Source organism: Petaurus breviceps, unplaced genomic scaffold, assembly GCF_028583685.1.
Source record: "Petaurus breviceps papuanus isolate PSGF00001 unplaced genomic scaffold, PetGlider_PUasm1.0 171, whole genome shotgun sequence".
Taxonomy (NCBI): domain Eukaryota; kingdom Metazoa; phylum Chordata; class Mammalia; order Diprotodontia; family Petauridae; genus Petaurus; species Petaurus breviceps.
Window position 1 is genome coordinate 26552765 of NW_027185754.1, and position 20099 is coordinate 26572863.

General features: G+C 36.7%; 1 protein-coding gene across 1 annotated transcript in view; it reads left to right on the forward strand.

Annotated features, from left to right (window-relative positions):
- The window catches only part of PSMB7 (proteasome 20S subunit beta 7), a 93906-nt gene that overhangs the window by 18548 nt on the left and 55259 nt on the right, over positions 1-20099 (forward strand). The gene's annotated exons all lie outside the window — the stretch shown is intronic.

A 20099-nucleotide genomic window follows, 5' to 3' on the forward strand; every position in this document is an offset into this window, starting at 1 on the left:
CCTTCTTTTCTGATTCCTTTAAATTGAGGGGCGGTAGTGGGATAGAACTGATTTTTAAAAAAAGGTTTTTTTAGTCAATATAAGGAAAACATCAGATTTTTTAAAGCTTTGGAATAGTGGGGATTGGACTGATTAATAATCAGTCACAATTAGCCTAGTGTTTTATATTTTACATAGTGTTTTCCTTACACAAGTACTGTAAGATAATGTAACTATTATTACTTCCATCTTATAGGTGTGCACACTGATAGTCAGCAAGAGTAATGACAATAAGAAGTCACTTTTCTCCATCTTAGAGTTTATGTAACGCTTTCCTTATAACAAACCTGTAAGAGAGGTGGAGTGTAGGTGCCACTAAGCCCATTTTATAGATTGAAAAACTTAAGCTTAGAGAGATGAAATGACTTTCCCCAAATCACACAACTAATGAGATTATTGAGCATCAATATATTTTATTGGAAAAAAATTATAGCAAGTAATGACACCCACACCCCTCAAATATACATGTACTTTGTATTTACCTAACTAATGTAAAGTTTTTATTTATAGATTCCATTGTGGGCATAGGGCTATAGATAATTCGACATTTCCAGTTTACAGACCACTTTAATAGGTCAGATATGCCCCATCTATATAGCTTCTCAGTTGTTAGTTTTTTTTAAAAGCAGTAGATTCTTTAGAAGAATATTACATTGTCTAATTTCTCATTCAGAATTCGTGTGAGTGAACCTTTAAAGATATAATGCTGTTTTGATTAATTTTTTTTTCTTTAGCATACTCTGACCACCAGGTGGTGATATTGCTGTATGAGGAGTAGTTTCTGTTTTTTTTGTTTTGATTTATTTTGGAGGGGGAATTGGTTGTGGACTTATGATTTCATCATTGTGGGGAACTAGATGTTAGGGCATCTTCTGTCCCAACCATTGTTGTTTTACTACCATTTGAAATATATTAAGAAACTAAACAAAAACAAGAGACTAGATCAATTAAGATAACGTTTAGATGATTCTTGATTCTTTGATAAGTTAATGTCTGAACATTAGGAAATGGCAATACATAATTGCAGTAGTCTTATAAAAATGCTGTCATGTTAATTATTACTAATAACCTTTTGAGATTATTCCTGTTTTAGACATCATGAACTAAGTCTAGTTGAGAGATGATATAATTTATTTATTCAAGGCCACGGTACTAAATTGTGTCTCCTATTGTATAGTCAGCATTCTAAAGTTTACCCTTCCATCTCTAATATCCTGTTCTGTGTTCTGATATTTTATACTTGCGTTTTTAATAGCCTGTTCTGAGGTTCTTAACAGCCTTTATATTTTATTTCAAAGTCTCTTCCAGCTCTTAACATTGTGTGTTCAAACATTTATCTTCTGTGGTCCCATCCAACTTACACAACTATGATCCTGTAATTCATAACCTCAAATTACAGATTAGAAAACAAACAGATCCCTCAGGATCTTCAAATTGGAATGTTTTTATTGAAGTAATTTTTTCTTGTGGAACATTGAAATTCACAGTGGAATTTGGGTTATTACATATGTAAAGTAAGTGTGAAAATACAGTTTTAATGCAGATTTTTATAACTTAGATTAGAATACTTCATTTACAAGAAGCAAAACTAAAGTCAAACTTGTTAATTAAATTTTTGAGATATTTGACAGGAAGAGCTAGAAGCTACAAATTACCTGAAAGACAAAGGTGCCTATATTTTGTCTACTCATGGGGCTATGTTGGCAAATAGCCAGGAGCCTGAAGGCTACTCCTAATTTACATTGAATAGACTATTGCTGTCTTGTTCATCTTTAATATGATGGTATATCTGAGCAGGACTGAATCTTGAATGCAAAAGCCTGTCCCATAAGGGTTGCCCTTGATGAGAAGGTGACACTTAGGTGAACTGAGTGTATCAGTTAAAGCTGTATTTTAAATCTGGGTTTTAAAAGTGTCTTTTTCCTGGTATAATGCTGTTATAACATGTCTGTAATGTAAGTCTGTGGTCATCCTAAGAAATACATTGTATCCCTTAGGGGTTTTTCTTGACTTTTCGACTCTCTCTTTTTTTTATATCCATGTAGTGGTTTTTATTAGAATAATTTTTGAAGTGGCTGATTGCTTTTCCTGGCTGTGTTAAAGATTGAGTAAAATATCCAGGCTTAACTTTACTTAAAAAAAGTAAAGTGGTAACTTAGATGTATCTCTTGTAGACAAAAGGGCCACTTAATAATTCTTTGATTGATTATTATTTTTTCTTGCCAACTCACTCAACTTAGGCAGACCCAAGTAGAATCAGGAAAAGCTTGGAGGCTGTTGGTAGAAAATATCTTGGCAACCCTTTTTTTGTGCCAGCATTGCACCCTGTCCCCCAGAAAAAAAAGTTTTATTTTGCTACTTTATTCCCAGAGAAGAGCTACATGACTAAAATTTTAGGCCAGGACATTTCTGGAAAATAAGACTCTTAAGCATTTTCAGAATACTAACATAAAGAGTAAGAGTATTCAGTTAAGGCCCCACTTGCATTTGGCAGCTCCGCTCCACCCTGGAAACCTAGGGTGATGGGCAACAGAGTTGCTAGATGGCACCTTTTCCTGCTCCTAGTATTAGTTCAGGGCTCTCCTAGGATCTCTTTCTGCCTTGGTACTCTGTCTCAGCCCTCGTTCCATTCCTGAACAATGTAATGCTCTCTACACTGGGCATGCTCCTGGCCAGCCCCTCAGTGTCCAGAGACCTTTCTGTCTGTCTTCTTAAGCTGCCCTAGAATAGAAAAATACCTCTGTGACTTTTTCTTAGCTTTCCTAATTGGAATTCAGTCAGATGTGTTTTCTAGGCTGTTGAGGAGATGTGCTAGGTGAGCTAGGTAAAAATACTTCCTCTTATTTTGCCATTTTGACTCTGCCCTCCTAAAGAATAAAAATATTAATAACATTTGTGTCATTGGGAAAAGTTGAAGGGGAGGGGTCACTACACAAGCCATTTGGGTAACGTGTTAACCCTAAGCTTGCTAGTGGATTACAGTTTTCTGATCGTTTGGAAACTGTGGAATACAGTTGCAATTTAAAAGCTCGGCAATTCTTGGGTAAACTATGTGAGCAAGAAAATGTTAGAATTAAGTAGAGAATTTAAATCAGTAATTTTTCAGGTATATTTTTGTTGGGAAAATGCTAACCATATCTAGCCTTGTTTCTTTTTTTCACGTAGAGTTAATCTTAAAACTCATCTTTTATTGGCTGGTATCAGTGAGATTTTTTATGTTAAATGATGACTTAGTAGTGAGATTTGATGTAGAAGTGAGATTTTTGATGTACTATTGTTTTCTATATGTTTATCTTCATCTATTAAGTAAAACTTTAACAAGTGAGATATATGATATTCTGGCTTTTGAGCAGTCTTCAGAGGAAAAGCAAGTTGTCTAGATTCTGTAATTGATAAATACAAATAATACTCTGTCCTCCCCTTTTATTTATCCTCCTCCCCTTTTCAGTGAAATTCCTTGAAAAGGTCATCTAAAATACATCTGCAATAAATGTTTTCACTTTCTCTTCTTTCTTCTAAATGCTCAGCAATATGGATTTCAGCCTCAAACTGAAATTGCTCTCTTCGAAGTTACAACAGTCTCTTAATCGGCATATTCTAATGCCCTCTTTATCCTTATTCTTGATCTCTCTGCAGCATTTTTGATACTGTTTCACTGACTTCTCCTGCATATTCTCCCACTCTGGATATTTATGATTTCTCTATCTTGGATTTCCTCCTACCTGAGTGCCCCTTCTTAGTCTCTTGCTGCATTTTCACATATGTGATGCCCACAAACTGGGTGTACACAAGACTCTGTCCCAGGCCCTCTTCACTCTTTACTTTCTAACTTGGTGATATTATCAACTTCCATGGTTTCAAATAGCATCTCTGTACAAATGACTCAGATCTTTATTTTCATAGTCCTACTCTCTTCTCTTAAAAGCACAAAATTGCCTGTTGGATATCTTAAACTGGATATCTGTAGGCACCTGTAATTCAACCTGCATGAGTCAGAAGTTACCTTTCCCCACAAACCTAGCCTTTTTCTGAACTTCCCAGTTTCAGTTCAGGCGTTTAGGGTATCATCATCCTTTCAGCCACTCAGGTTCACAACATTAGAGGTATTCTCAATTCCTCACTTTCTGTTTCCCTACATATCTAATCTTTTCTGAATCTTGATGTTTTTATCTCTACAATGTCTCTTATATCTGTCCCTTTCTCTTCAGCACCATCTTAGGTCAGCCTTAATCCTCTGTCTTGTCTAGATTAATTTTAATACAAGTCTTTCCGCTTACTAATCCATCTTCCACATACAGTTGCCAATATGATTTTCTTTTTAAAAAATAAATTCTGTCTTTTCTTTTTATGTCACTTAAAAAAAAAAAGAGGAAAAAGAAAAAAGTTGTTCCATACCCATGGATCTCCCACTGCTGCAAAGAAGTGAGGAGGAAGGGATTAGTATATTCTTTTTTTGTTCTTTATAATTTTTCAGTGTTCATTTTCTTTTTTTCTTAAATCAACAAGGATTAAAAAGATTTTTTTTTCAAATGCTTTATTAACTTCTGATTTACATCATTCATTTCTGCCAGATTTTGAGTTACAAATTTTCTCCCCGTTTTTCCCCTACCCACCACCCCAAAATAGCAATCCCACAGGATATCCCCTCCTCCAGTCTGCTCTCTCCCATATTTTCACCCATACCCCTTTCAATTTTTCCAGTGGATCTCTATGCCCCAGTGCCTGTATATCTTATTTCCCAATTACATGTAAAATAGTATTAATAATTATATATGTATTTGAATATTTGATTTTAAAACTTTGAATTCCAGATTCATTCCCTTCCTCTCTTGTCACCCACCCCCACTGGTAAGATAAGCAGTTCAGTATAGGTTGTACATGTGTGGCTAATGCAAAACAATAACATAGTAGATATATTGTAAAAGACTGACTATATTTCCCTCCCTCCTATCCCACCTCCCACTTGTTCTATTCTCTACTTTGATCCTGTCCCTTTTTTTTAATTTTAAAATATAGTATTTATTAATTCATTTAAAAATAACAACAGTGAGGCATTACCAAGTTAACCATGTTAATTAAAATTAACATTTTAATAAAAAAAACCCTATAATTTTTTTATATGCATATATATATATATATATATATATATATATATATATATATATATATTTGAATATTTGATTTTAAAACTTTCAGTTCCAGATTCATTCCCTTCCTTCCTTGTCACCCACCCTTACTGGGAAGATAAGCAGTTCAGTATAGGTTGTACATGTGTGGCTAATGCAAAACAATAACATAGTAGATATATTGTAAAAGACTGGCTATATTTCCCTCCCTCCTATCCCACCTCCCACTTGTTCTATTCTCTACTTTGATCCCATCCCTTTTCAAAAGTGGGTGCTTCCAACTTCCCTCCCCCCCAGCCTTCCTTCCCTTCCATCATCCCTCACCCTTCCCCCCCTACTCTCCTGGAGGGTGAGATACCCTATTTAGTGTGTATTTCATTCCCTCCTCAAGCCAAATTCAATGGGAATAAGGTTGACCCATTCCCTTTTGCCTTCCTATTCTTCCCCTCCATTGTAACCATTTTTCCTTGCCTCTTCTATATGAGATAGTTTACCCCATTCTGTCTCTCCCCATCTCCTCTCATTATATTCCTCTCTCACCTCTTAATTTCACCCTTTAAGAATCATCCCTTCCTGTTAAATTGGTCCTGTGCCCTCTATCTATGTATACCTGTAAACATATATACACACATTTACATATGTATTCATATGCCCATATACCCTCATATATAGACATATATATTTCTTTTCCCTTCAGCTACTGAGAAAAGTTTCATAAGTTACAATTACTGTTTTTCCATGTAGGAAGGTTAATATTTCATCTGTGATAAGTTCCTTATGATTTCTTTTCCCTGTTTACCTTCTCGTGCTTCTCTTGCTTCTTGTATCTGAATGTCAAATTTTCTATTCAACTCTGGTTTTTTCATCAAGAATGCTTGAAAGTCCTCTATTCCACATTCCTGAATTACCATATTTTCCTCTGAAACATGATACTCAGTTTTGCTGGGGGTAGGTGACTCTTGGTTTTAATCCCAGGTCCTTTGACCTCCGGAATATCATATTCCAAGTCCATCGATCCCTCAGTGTAGAAGCTGCCAGATCATGGGTTATCCTGATTGTGTTTCCACAATATTCAAATTGTTTCTTCCTGGCTCCTTGTAATATTCTCTCCTTAATCTTGGAATTCTGGAACCTGGCTATAATATTCCTAGGAGTTTTCTTTTTGGGATCTTTTTCAGGAGGTGATCTGTGGATACTTTCAACCTCTATTTTGCTCTCTGGTTCTAAAACATCAGGGCAGTTTTCTTTGAGAACTTCCTGGAGGATGATTTCTAGGTTCTTACTTTGATCATGGCTTTCAGGCAGTCCAATAATTTTTAAATTATCTCTCCTGGATCTATTTTCCAGGTCAGTAGTTTTTCCCATGAGATATTTCACATTGCCTTCTATTCTTTCATTTGTTTGGATCCGTTTAACAGCATCTTGATTTCTCATAAAGTCATTAGCTTCCATTTGCTCCAATCTAATTCTGAAGCAATGATTCTCCTCATTGAGCTTTTGAGATTCTTTTTCCATCTGGCAGGTTTGGCTTTTTAAGGCATTCTTCTCCTCATTGACTTTCTGAGCCTCTTTTGCCATTTGAGTTAATCTATTTCTTAAGGTATTATTTTCCTCAGTCAGGCTGTTGAATCTCATTTTGTAATTTTCTTGCATTGTTCTCACTTCTCTTCCCAATTTTTCCTCCACTTCTCTTATCTGCTTCTTAAGGTCCTCTATGGCCTGTAACCAGCTGGTATTTTCCTTTGAAGCTTTTGGTGCAGGAGTTCTGACTTCACTGTCTTCCTCCTGTTTCATGCTTTGCTCCTTTTTGTCCCCAAAATAGGAGTCTAATGTTGGAATCTTCTGTCTGCTTTGTTTCTTTTGCCTGGTCATGTCGCCCCTCAGTCACTTGACCCCTGGGCTTTTTGCCACAGTAGGACTCTGCCACCAGACAGGGGAGCTTTCTTCCCAAATGCTGGGGTTTTCTCAGCTGCCGGAGGTATTAGATGGGTGACCTCTCTGAGGTCTCCACACGCTCTGGCAAGCTGGACACACACCCCAGGACCTCCACCCTAGACTGCAGTCCAGATCCAAGAAGCTTAAAGCAAGAGCAATTACCTCTCAGACTGGTGCTTGGTCCCCCTATACTCTGCAGGCCAGGAGCTGAAGCTGCCATGTGGTGCTGGCTGGCTGTGCTGGTGTCTCAGCGGCTTCTAGCCCCGGTGGCAAAAGCCATGCACTCCCACTTACTGGGTCCCAAAGTCCAGACTACACTGACCTCACTTTGTCCTTTGCATCTCTGTGTTGATAAATCTGGAAATGGCCACAGCTGCTGCTTATCTGGAGTCCCTCTGGCTGGTGGCTGGTCAGGCCTGCCCTGGAGCTAAAACCTAGGCGTGGGGCTGGGCTGGGCTCCAGGAGTGCTGTGCTGGCCACTTCCTGCCAGCCTGCCGGGCTGTCCTCAGCGGGAGGTTAGCTTCTCTGTGTCATTTTGTGGTTTCTGCAGCTCTGAAGTTTGTTTAGAGTCCCCTTTTACATGGATTGGGGAAGGTGGAAGCTGGAGTAGCGGGGAGATCCTGCTTCTACTCAGCCATCTTGACTCCACCCCCCAAGCTAGGAATTCTTAAAGTCCAGGGATTGAAAAATTAAAGAAAGAGAGGGAGAAAAAAATTAGCAAAGCTAATCCATCCATTAGAAAAATATGAAACTGGGGCGGCTGGGTGGTGCAGTGAATAGAGCACCAGCCCTGGAGTTAGGAGGACATGAGTTCAAATCCTGCCTCAGACACTTAATACTTACTAGCCGTGTGACCTTGGGCAAGTCACTTAACCCCAATTGCCTTGCCTTCCCCCCCCCCAAAAAAAAAAGAGAGAGAAAAATATGAAACTATATGTATTGTTTCTCACTTGTGGACCTCTCATCTCTGCAGAAGTGAGAGAAGGTGTCTTCTCGTATCTCTTCTTTGAGGTTAAAGCTTTGTAATTTTGTACTATTCATTTTAGTTTGTTTTGTGTTGGGTCTTTGTGTTACCTTGTTGTAGTCATTATGTGTCTTGTGTTCTTGGCTTTGCTTCACTCTATATCAGTGCATGCTTGTAAGATCATGCTTCTCTGTATTCATCATATTTGTCATTTCTTATAGCATAGTAATACTCCTTTATGTGCATATACTACAATTTGTTTAGCTATTCCCCAGTCAATGGTCATTACCTTATTTTTCCCCAGTTCTTTACTACCACAGTCTTTTGGGTAGTCTTTTATTTTTGTTGATGACCTCCTTTGAGTATGTCCCTACTATAGAAACTCTGGGCTACAGAGTAATAATTCCAAATTGCTTTCCTAAATGGTTATATTAATTCACAGCTTCATAACTGCATCAGTGTACCTTTCTTCCCACAATCCCTCTAACATTGACTATTCCTGATTTTTGTCATCTACCAATTTGCTGGGTGTAAGGTGAGACCTTAGAGTTGATTTGCATTCTTATTATTAGTGATTTGGAACATTTTTTTTCATGTGGTTGTTAGTAGTTTGCAATTCTTTTGAGAATGCTTGTTCATAGCCTTTGCCCATATCTCTTTTGGAGAATGGTTTTTGGTCTTATATATTTCCGTTAGGTTTCTGCTAGTCTTAGATACCAAATCCTTTTCTAGGTGATACAAAGAATTTTTTCCACTGTATTTCACAACTTCCCTGCTTATTCTAGATATATTAATTTTCTTTGTGCAGACGTTTTTCAGTTTCATGCATTAAAATTATTTTTATTTTGTCTTTTTAATTGCCTCTGCTGTATTAAGAATATATCACCTACCCATCCAAAGTGTTTTTCTAAAATATAAGTCCTTCCATGTCACCCCCATCCTTAATAAACAGTAATGGGTCTTGGTTACTCACAGACTCAAATGTAAAAGCCCTACCTTTCCAATCTTCTTCGATTCTACTGACCTCTCTGTACTCTTCAGTCCACTTGCTGTTTCTTGAACATAATGCTCCATCTCCCATTTACTTGCCTTTACACTGGCTGTTCCCCAAGCCTGAAATTCTCTCTCCCAACCTCTTACTTTAAGACTCACCAAACACCAGCTTCTCTGAGAACCTTTCCTGAATTATATATTTTTCCTTTTATTAGAATGTAAACTTGTTGAGGATCAGTTCTATTTTTGCTTTTTCTTTGTATCACTAGAGCTTAACCCCATTGCCTGGTATATAGTAAGTTTATTGATTGACTGGAAGACTGATTATGCATAAGTGTTTGAGTTCAGCAGTGGATTGATATCTTCCCTATGGTTGTCCTCCTCTGAGAAATAGGAAGTTCTGGAGAAAGAAATCTCTAGTGAGCTGTTTATTTCAACAGCTAAAGTAGCTTATAACAGTAGCAAATTTTCATTACCATTCTTCCTTTTGAATTCCTATGGGAAGATAGCACCTACTCTTTTGTAAGGATTAAATCTAGAGATTAGTAAGGAAAGTAGTATGACACTCCCTCTTCCCCCTCCAGAGCATTGTAGTCCTGCTACCTCTTATCTGTTTGACCTTGACCAGCTTGTTTCTAGTAGGCCTGTTTTTTTATCTGTAAAATGAAGGAAAGTTGGACTAGATAGATGGTTTCTGTATCGTAGCCCAAAGTTTTGTAATCTTTTAATGCATTTTTTGTGCATAGTTCTAAATTATTCTGATTTCTTTTGCTTTTATGAGTTAGTCTTTTACAGGAAAAGAGATTTGAAATATCAAATGTACAGTGTGTTGAATCTCTATTTTAAAGTATAGAGAAAGCCAGGACAAAATAATTGGGAACAGACAAGCTATGGACTTGAATTTAAGAATCAAAATCATGCGCAGCCTGTTGCAAAAATGGCACAAGGCCAATAGATGGTGCCATTAGCTTAGAAATCTTTGCCTGTAAAATTCCCTAGTATGGTTACAAGGTATATAGGATGTCCTGTACTTCACCACTTCTTAATGGATTTTAATTAATACAGATGAACCAGATTTCTCTTCTTGTTTCTGTTTTAAAACATCAAGTGCCTACCAGTAACAGGGATGGCCAAAGAATAGGCATAGAGAAACACTTTCTGCTTTCTTCATCCTTGACATTTTTGCCACAAAGTCTGTTCAATCCATTTTGAGTTTAGTTCTCAACGTACAACTAAATAAAAGCCCTTGTCAGTGCCCTCCTTTCAGAAGGGTTAGTTCTGCTTCTGTTCCAACTCCTTTGCTTTAAACTGTACTTCAGAGAGAGGTTAACGTGGGCAGCATTACCTGCTCTTGTTTCAGAGTTGGACTGGCATTATCCCCCCTGAAGAATGCCTTTATACTCTGCTGTCACTCGGTGCTTTCCTCATGTCTAGTCTCTGTTGTGTAACCTGACTTGAAAGCCGTTGTAGACATTAGTGAACTTGCATTTTAATCTGGGACATGAAGGATTGCTCTTAGTTCTTTGCAGACAGATCTCGTTAGTTATAAGGATAATATGAACTTTTACACTTAAATACATTTAAATAATTATTAAATTTTGTGGTACTTTCAACTGTGAGGAATCTGAGTGATGTAAAAGAACTAGAAAGTAGTATAACCTGCCACAGGAGAAGTTATTTTAAAAAGTGGACCAGGGTTAGAGATGCTTTTGTGATACCTGTCAGATCTACGTAGAATGAGCTTCCAGCAGAAGCAAAGACTCTTTCTTGAAGAGCTGGTAACTAGATAAGGTGCAGAATGCTGAGGTAGAGCTTTTGTTTGCTCATATGGTCTAATGACATATGGATGTGATTAAGAGAAGCAAATATTAAAGCATTTTTTTCCTGTTCCATTTTCTAGCTTAAATCTAGCTTTTGGTAGCTATTTGTACAGCAGCCTTTATTTTTATTGATATTAAAAAAAAAAAAGATACGGAATTTGGACCCAGGGAATCTAGGTTCAAATTTTGGTTCTATTATTTTATGACTATATGACTTGAGCAAGTAATTTAACCGTGCTTTGTTTGCCTCACTACCCTTGTAGATAAAATGAAGATGTTGAAATAAATGTTCACTAATATCTCTTCCAGGCCTAACATTTTAGGATTCTAAAAAATGTTTATGGTTGCAGAGAACCAAGATTCAAACCTCTTCCACACAATATCCTACTTGCACTCTGTAACCTTATCTGTGTTTGTATTCCCTGTATTTAATCCAGCTTTTTCCAAACTGTTTTGTGCTGTGTAGATGAAAGATTTTGAGAAAATTTCAGTGTTTGTATTATTTTCCTTTTGAAATATTAAATATAAAATTGTGGAGTAAAAATACATATTAAATGCTGTATTTGGGGGGGCATTGAAATAGATTTAATTTCTTCTACCATATTTGAAAATTTTTGTGATGCTTTTTATTTCTGAGGCTTTACATATTCTCTGTGCTCTTGTCTTCTTCCCCCTTATCTGTCATTTTATGAAATCTCTTGATATATTTCAAAAGTGAACCCTGGCCAAATTAGTTTGGGAAATGCTGCATTAGTAAAATAAAAACCTTTCACTCCTTAGGTACTAGTGGTCCTGATATTTAGTCTCTTCTGGAGAAAAGAGGTATTTATAACCTGTCAGGTCAATGAGACAGCACAGCAGTAATTATATGAAAAATCCCAGATCTCTTAAAATAGTGTTTTAAATTATTTGTTCTGAATAAAACTGGACTCAGTTGTACCTCTATCCCATTACTAGTACAAATTGAATTAAATTCATTGGGGTAATTAGTTTTTCAGAGAAAATGTCCCTTTACATCTGAAAAATACTTTAAAATACATGTTAAATGGAAGAATTGGTTTTTTGTATGTTCATTGTAAATAAACAGCAAAATATTTGACATCGAGGTACATTTGCTGATGAAAAGAAAGCGTTCTTCCCCCTCACGAGGGGTTTAAATGTGATACTCAGTGCTTACTCAGGAGTGAAAACATCAAATTAAACTGTTTATGCTGACAAAGGACAAATCTGGATTTCAGCAAACGATGCAAGATTGTCTGATTGCCTGGCTTGTCTAAGAATAAAGCTTCTGGCCAAGACATAATGAAATGCATGCATAAAATTAAACCATGGAAAGGCAGTATTTCAGCTTTAGGAAGCAGCGAGATGTTCCACTGCTCTCTAGTGGCTGAACTGGGTCCCCTGGTACTCACGTTGTTTCATATTCATAAATCAGCTCTTCACGCATTGGCAATGTCGGCCTTCGGAGCCGGCAGAAACACCGAGAGACTGGGCCTCTCAGCCAGGAACCAGAGTGAAAAATGATCCCAATCGATGGGGCTGTGGAGAGCACCAAATTTTACCCAGAACGAGAAGCAAATTGACTAACAATGAGGGAGGGTGAGTAAGCGCCCTGTCAGGGAGGGCTGACACTGATGGATTGGAAAGTTCTAAATGTTACTCTTTTACCGCTGCATACATCTTGCACTGTGGCAGTCAGTGGTGGCAAACAGGTCCTTGGATGCCTAAAATGGACTGCTCCTTAGCACAAGACATTTCAGAGTTAGTGAAAAATCTGGCAAAATTGATTTGGAAGGAAGAGCAATTGAACTCAGTTTCCTTGTAGATGGTTTTTGTTTTTTGCTGGGTTTTTTTTGTTTGTTTGTTTGTTTGGTATTTTTTGCTCCAGAATTCAGAGGCATTATTGAGAGATGTTTTTGTTTTTCCTCAAAAAGGGACGCTGCTGCCTGGCATAGTCCCATGTGTGGTTCATTGGCCAAATTCATATCTAATTGCAGAATTATTCCCTGGAAGCCAAATGGAGGAAACTAATTTTAATCAAGGTCTTAAATGTGTTTTAATTGTGTTAATTTTCAAACCTGTGCTGGCTCACATGAGTATATCATAGGCTGCTTGTCCCTGTGCTAGGTGAGCAATGCTAGGAACATAGTCTACTCCTAAAATCATAGCATCAAAGTATGCTAACACGAGGAGGAATGCTGGAATACAGAATGTTGTAATATAAAATGTTAGCACCAGAAAATAGCACCTCGACATTTAGAATAAAGAATATAGACTATTAGAAAATTATAAAATGTATAAAATTAAGAGATATCTTAGAATTGAGAGTATTTATGGTCCTAACTATGTTTACCAGAATGTTCTGACATTCTTGGTGAACATAAGATGAAGAAAACTGAGCTAAGAAGTGATTTTTGTATTTCATTCTTGTATTTAATAGGCTGCAGTTTTCCAATTTGACATTAGTAATTTACCAAATCTTTTACAAGTAGGTTCCTAATTTAAAAAAATAACATTTCCTAAAAACAAAACCAAAAACCCCCTCAAACAAAAGTATAATATTTCTGGATAGTCAGAGCAAATAAATGCATATCATTTTCATGGTACATATAATTTATTACTGTACTGTATATTGTTTTCATAAAATTGAATTAAAATTAACCTCATCATACTAATGATCAGGGTTCTGTTTCTGGCATTGTATTTGATATTGGACATTCCCCTTTTCTCACCAGTTATAATCCTGAATGACTTGTTATAAAAAATTATATACATCTTCAAAGCCTAGAAATTCACCGCTATTGATAATATTTAAATAGAATATGCTAAAAGTAACCTCAAAAGAACTACTCCAGATTTGCTCTGTGTTATTGTCAGTCAACAAGCATTTGTTAAATGCTTCCTATGTGCCTGGCACTGTTTGGAGTATCCCATTTTATGAAGGATGTTGACAAAGTAGAGCTTGTGTAAAAGAGGATAACTGGAATTGGAGTATATCCACAACCAGGGTATACAAGGAACTGAGGGAGTTTGGGCTAGAGGAGAAGTCTGGGGTGGGGGGAGGTGGGGACAGAGGCGTGCTGTCTTCAAAACGAGCAGTCCTATGGAATGAATACTGACGCTTTAATAAGTCTGTTTGACCTCAGAGGTAGACAGTGAGCAAATAGAAATTACACGGAGGTAGATTTTGTTTGCTATAAACTTCCAAACAATTAGAGGTGTTTTAAATTGTGTGGAATGCCCTAGTGTTTAATAAAATCCTTACCAGTTCAATTTTTTTAGTAGAGTATGGGTGACTGGGAATGTTTAGGTCAGTAGACTAGATTCTGTGATTCTCTATTCTGATAAATATCTAGTTTTCCAGAGTTTCTCTATTCTGATAAATACCTAGTTTTCCAGAGTGGTTACTTTGAAAAGGACATCATATGTGCATAAACTCTGGTATGTTTGTTCAAAAAAATCTACCTTATAAAGTGTCATACATCTTAATAAAATTCTTTTCAATCTGTTTCTCGTTTTAGTTAAAAATGGACATATTAGCCATTAATGAATTTCTTTCATTTAAGAAAAAAGGCAAAAATATGCCAGCCATAGGCTGTATTAATTGACTGCATGCTGAAAGATGGACCACATTCCACATGAAATTTCTCTGAAGGCAAAAAAATGGAGTGTAAGTGGGTCTTGAAAGATAACACCAGTATATAGGCCAAATTCAAGGAGGTGATGTCTATGATTGACCACTGTGGTATATGATTTGCTTATTGTATTAGATATGAAATGCAGTGATTTCCTCAATCCCTAATTTGGGTGGGAAACTGAAGGTACTACTTACCTCCTTATAACCTTGTCCTTAGCAGCAGGTCCTATGTAATTACAGTCATCTACACTCAGTCTATGGATTGAAGAGAAGGTCCTAGAAGGAAGAGGGCAAGATATCAAGGTGGGGAGCAATGGAAGAGGAGAGAATAGAAGTTTACTTAGACTATAGAATGCTAGAAGTGAAAGGGACTTTGGACTATAGCATTCTAGATCCAGAAGGGAACCTATAACATAGAATTTCAAAATGCAAAGGAGCTTTAGAGAGCCTTAGTCCAGTCCTCTAATTCTATAGATTAGGTGACTGAAGCCTAGTTAGGAAGAAATCTCTTGGAAGCTTTGCTTTACACATCTTGCTAGGGTGGGGGTGGGGCAACACAATGACTTTGTTTTGTTTTGTTTCTTCCTGGAAGAGGCAAAAGGCCTTTTGAAGAGCTAAGCAGAGTAAGTTGTAAATGAAACACTGAAGGAGTGGCTATAGAACAGTTGCATTTACATGAAATACTAGCAAGTCCAGTTCTGCCTTTGGAAGTAAAAGACTATGGATCAGGAGGAAGACAACTGCTTCCCATCTACTGTTTCTGTTCAAAGGACAGTGTCATGATCCTTTTATTTCTTGTTGAAAAGTGACTGAATTCTCTGAGGTGTTCTTTAAAAGTGTGACATTGGGTAATCATTTTCCTTAATTAACTTCAGTTTTGTGTTATAAAAAAAAAGTTATAATACCTCTATTTTTATTGGGTTTGAAAGGGATTTTCTATTGACATGCACATGTGAATATGTGTTTACATGTACACATATGAAATTATGTACATATACATTTGTAGTTGTTCAGCCACTTTTATCCTATTCTTTGTGACCCCATGGACCCTATCACACCAGATCCTTCTGTCAGTGTTGTTCATGGAGTTTTCTTGGCAGGTAATAGATTGGTTTGCAGTTTCTTTTTCCAGTGGATCACCTTTTGTCAGAACTTTCCATTATGTCCATCTTGGGGCATCCTGCACATCATAGCTCATAGTTTTATTGAGCTATACAAGCAAAGTAACCTATGCAAACTATGCAAGGCAATGATCCAGGAGGGGACAGAGCAGCACGTGTGTGCCTGCATGCACACACACACACTCTCACACTCACAAATACACGTTCTGACTCAGGTTTCAGTTTCTTAGATTTAAAACAGATTGGCACACAAGTAATAAAGCACCAACATGAATATGAAAAAAATCCTACTTTCATATTCTTATAATGGTCCAAACCATTAAGTTATTTGGCCATTAGTTAACAAATCAAGATGACATGGAACTGAATTAGAAGGGACCTGAGAAGTCATTAACCCCAATCCCCTGGTGAATGGATGAATCCTCCCTACAATTTCTTCACAGTCATTCAACTTCTGTTTGGAGACCTTCAGTAATGAGGACTTTCTCCAGAGTCTGTCTATACCATTGCAGGAAAACTTCTAAATGTTAAGTGTTTTTTTTTTTTAATATGAAATCTCCCTACATATCTCCAGAAATCTATCTCTTTGCAACTTCCTTACAGTGTACCCTTTTAACTGTACTTCAAAAGACCCTCCATTCCATCCCTTTGCCAATGCAAATTTCAGTCTCTTCCTTACTTGCCACATAATCTTCATTACATGCTATGGCCAAAAATCATTACTTGTTGACCATCCTGGTGATCTTTCATTGTACTGGTACTCAAAGCCTTTCCATTTTAGTAGGACCTGCCAAAGCTTGTGATTTTGTTGGCATAGTGTTTGAGAAGAAAAGTAGATTTCACTTTCCTACATTAGTATAATGGAAACAATGCTAGTTTTGAATTTGAAGTCAGGACCTAAATTCAAATCCCCCCCCCCCTTTTTTTCCCCTGTTGCTCCCAATGTGATCTTAACTAAGTTACTTTGCCTCTCTGGGCCTCAATTTTTTCAAGTGTAAAATGAGAGGATTGAGCTAGCATGCATTTCAAGACCTTTCCAGCTCTCAATTTATGACCCTATAACTTTAATGCAAGTATGTAACTTATATAAAGTAATACAGCTGGCCTTGTATATTTACCTGCAAGTATTTTCCAATGTTATATATGGTTTTAGTAGTTGTATATAAGAGAACTATATAGAGATAAAAGGGTGTTAATCCTTTCAGTGGTTTAACTTGTTATGTATTATATGCTAAAATTTCAACACGCTGCTCATGTCTAACTCTTAATGGAAAGAATAGCTCTAGAGATTTAGTTTTTTAAGTTAAAGGAACTAAGGATGATTAGATCCTGAAAAGATAGTAGGCTTCACATATTTGAAGGATTGTCATGTGGAAGATAGACTACTATTTATTTTGCTTTATGCTGGAAGGCAGAAGGTGCAGAAGGCAGAAGGAAGCTGCAAAGAGACAGATATCTAGAGATATACAGGGAGGTTTTATAAAAGGAAGGAGTACCTAACATTTAGGAGCTTTCTGAAATGGGCTGCCTCTGGAGGAAATCTTCATCATGGAAGGTCTTCAAATAGAAGCTGGATGACTCTGTATTGGAGATGCTATTAGAGAGGATTCATCCATTCAGCAGGGGCTAGGGACTGATTACTTCTTAGGTCCCTTTTACTTCAGCTCTGTGATTTTGTGGTCATCTTGATTTATTATCTAATGACATAATAACTTGATGTTTGGACTATCATGAGAATATGAAAGCAGGATTCATTTTTATATATTCATGTTGGTGTTTGGTTACTTGCTTGCTAAATAAGCTTTTTTAAAATCTAAGGAATTGAAACTTGAGTAGGAGCAAAATTTATAATATGTGAGGATTTTTATAATCTTCAGTTATATTTGGCAAAAATTTCATCCTTCCTAGTTTAGAGTCTGCTTCTTAATGTTTTATTAGGACTCCATGTATTATCTAGTTCTTTATTAGTTATTTAGTAAAGTATCCAAGCATCTTTTAATACTTATAGTACAGAATATTACTTTCATAGAATTTTACCATGTTCACTCTTACATTCTTACTTAATTTATTTTTGAGATTTTTAATGCAATTTTCTGAAGAACAGCCACTTAGGGTGGTATTGGAATCAGTGACAGATTTATTTGGGCTCAAAGTTATACCTCAACTCTTTTTTTTTTTCTGTGATTCTCTCTGTTTATGTGAGAAATGGTCTAGAATTAGAGGCTTCTTTGAATCTCTAAGAGAGCGTACTGATTTGCAAGTGATTGAAATGTAGCATTTGTTTAGAATTTACTTTTCTTTTAAAGACTTCATTTTCTGCCTTTTAGAGTGGGTTTTCTTAAGCAGGGATCAGTAAACTGTTAAAAAAATTATTTTGATAACTGTATTTAATATAATTGATTTCCTTTCAAATTTATTTTATTTTATGCATTTAAAAACATTATTTTGAGAAGGGGTCCAAAAATTTCACCAGACTGCCAAAAGGGGTCTTTGACACACAAAATGTTAAGAACCTCTCTTCCAGTGAGATCAGAGCTGGGTACTGTGTATGAACTCCAAGCCTGCTTCAGGTGCATCCTTAATCCGGGACTGGTAGAATGAAGGCAGAAATACCTAGTGATGAAGAGTTGGACAGCTGTAGAGTGACTGCTGACTGGCTTTCACTTTCCTCTACCTGCTTCTGGCAAGGTCATTCACAGAATCTTAAAATGTTAGAGTTGGAAGGACCTTAGAATCTAGAATAGTAAAGCTTAAAGGGACCTAAAAACACAGTGTTAGTGCTAGAAGGACCTGAGATCATAGATCCTTGGAACAGGAAGGTACCTTGTTGGAACATAGAATAATAGAGTATCAGAGCTAGAAAAGAACCTCGGAGATCATCAAACACAACCTCTATTTTATAAAGTGGACTGATAGCTGGAAAGAGAAAGTCATTTGCCCAGTCATATTGGGGGTGGGGTGTCAGTGTGTTCTAGTGCTTGGGGAAGGGGAGGGGAAGAGAAGAGGGAGAAGGTTAGCTGGTTTGACCATGTACTGCTTGTTTTTTACGGGCGGGGGGAAGAATTTGGGGTGGGAGAAAGTTTTGTATGGGAAAGCTATTTTATTTTCTTATGGAGCATGAACCTAGAGGAAACATGTATGGTGGGGAAGATGAGGAAAGCCTTTATGATATTGGATAATTCCTGAGACCAACAAGCACCATAATGCAGTGGAAAAGGATTTGAAATCAACATCTGATTTGGATCTGTTGCTTCCTAGCTTTGTGATCTTGGTCAGATCACTATAATAATAGTTAACATTTATATAGTGCCAGGCATTGTGCTATAAGCACTTTACATTTATTTCATTTGATCTTCACCACAATCCTAGGAAGGTAGGTACTATTATTGTCCCCATTTTACATATGAGGAAACTGAGGTGAAGAGATGTTAAGTGACTTGTCCAGGGTCACACAGCTAAGTGTCCTAAGCTAGCTTTGAACTTAGTTTTTCCTGACTCCAGGCTTCGTACTCTATCCACTGCTGCTCCAGAGCCCTCTTTTTCCTCATTTAGATCAGAAGTGTCAAGCTCAGGCTTCAGGTGCAGCCCAACCCAAATTAAAATGTAATTTGGGAAATGTTTGGCAAAATAAAAAAATTCAGAATAATTGTAAATTTGTTGTCTTTAAAGTCAATATGTGGCCTACAAGAATTTCTTTCCATTTCAGTTTAACACCACTTGGCTAGATGGACCTACCTTATAAGTATATAATATATATATACCTCCAAAACATAAAACACCTGATCTGTGAGTGGTTAGGTTGGGAGGTGAAAATTGAAACCTAGAAGTTAAAAAAAAAATTGTTGCATTAAAAAAAATCATCTCATCTCTCTACTGCTTTTGAGTTTTCCCTTCTATCAAAGATTCAGAAAGAAAAAAACACCCAAAACATCAAAGAGGTTTTGATAGAATCTGCAGCATTCCATACCCATAGTGCCCCACCTCTCTAATAAAGGGAGGAAAGTGATTTTCTCATCTCTGGGACTCAGTTAGATCATTACAATTATACAGCATTCAGTTTACTTTTTTTTTTTCTATTTATATTTTTAAATTGTTTTGCATATTACTTTCCTGGTTTTACTTCACGTTGCATCATTTCATATAAGTCTTTTTATGCTCTATGTTCAATCATTTCTTACAGCACAGTAATATTCTATTACATTCTTGTACCACGTTAGCTATCCTTCAGTCAACAGGCATTTTCTTTATTTCTATTATTTTGTTGTTACAAAAAGTGGTACTAGAAATATAATACATATGTGACTTTTTTCCCCCTTTGAGTGCACATGCCTAGCAGTGGAATTTCTGAGTCAAAGGGTATGGACACGATAGTCATTTTTCTTAGAATAATTCCAGATTGCTTTCCAGAATAGAATGGTGGGACAAGTTCACAGGTCCACCTTTAGTGCATTTGTTGCTTATCTT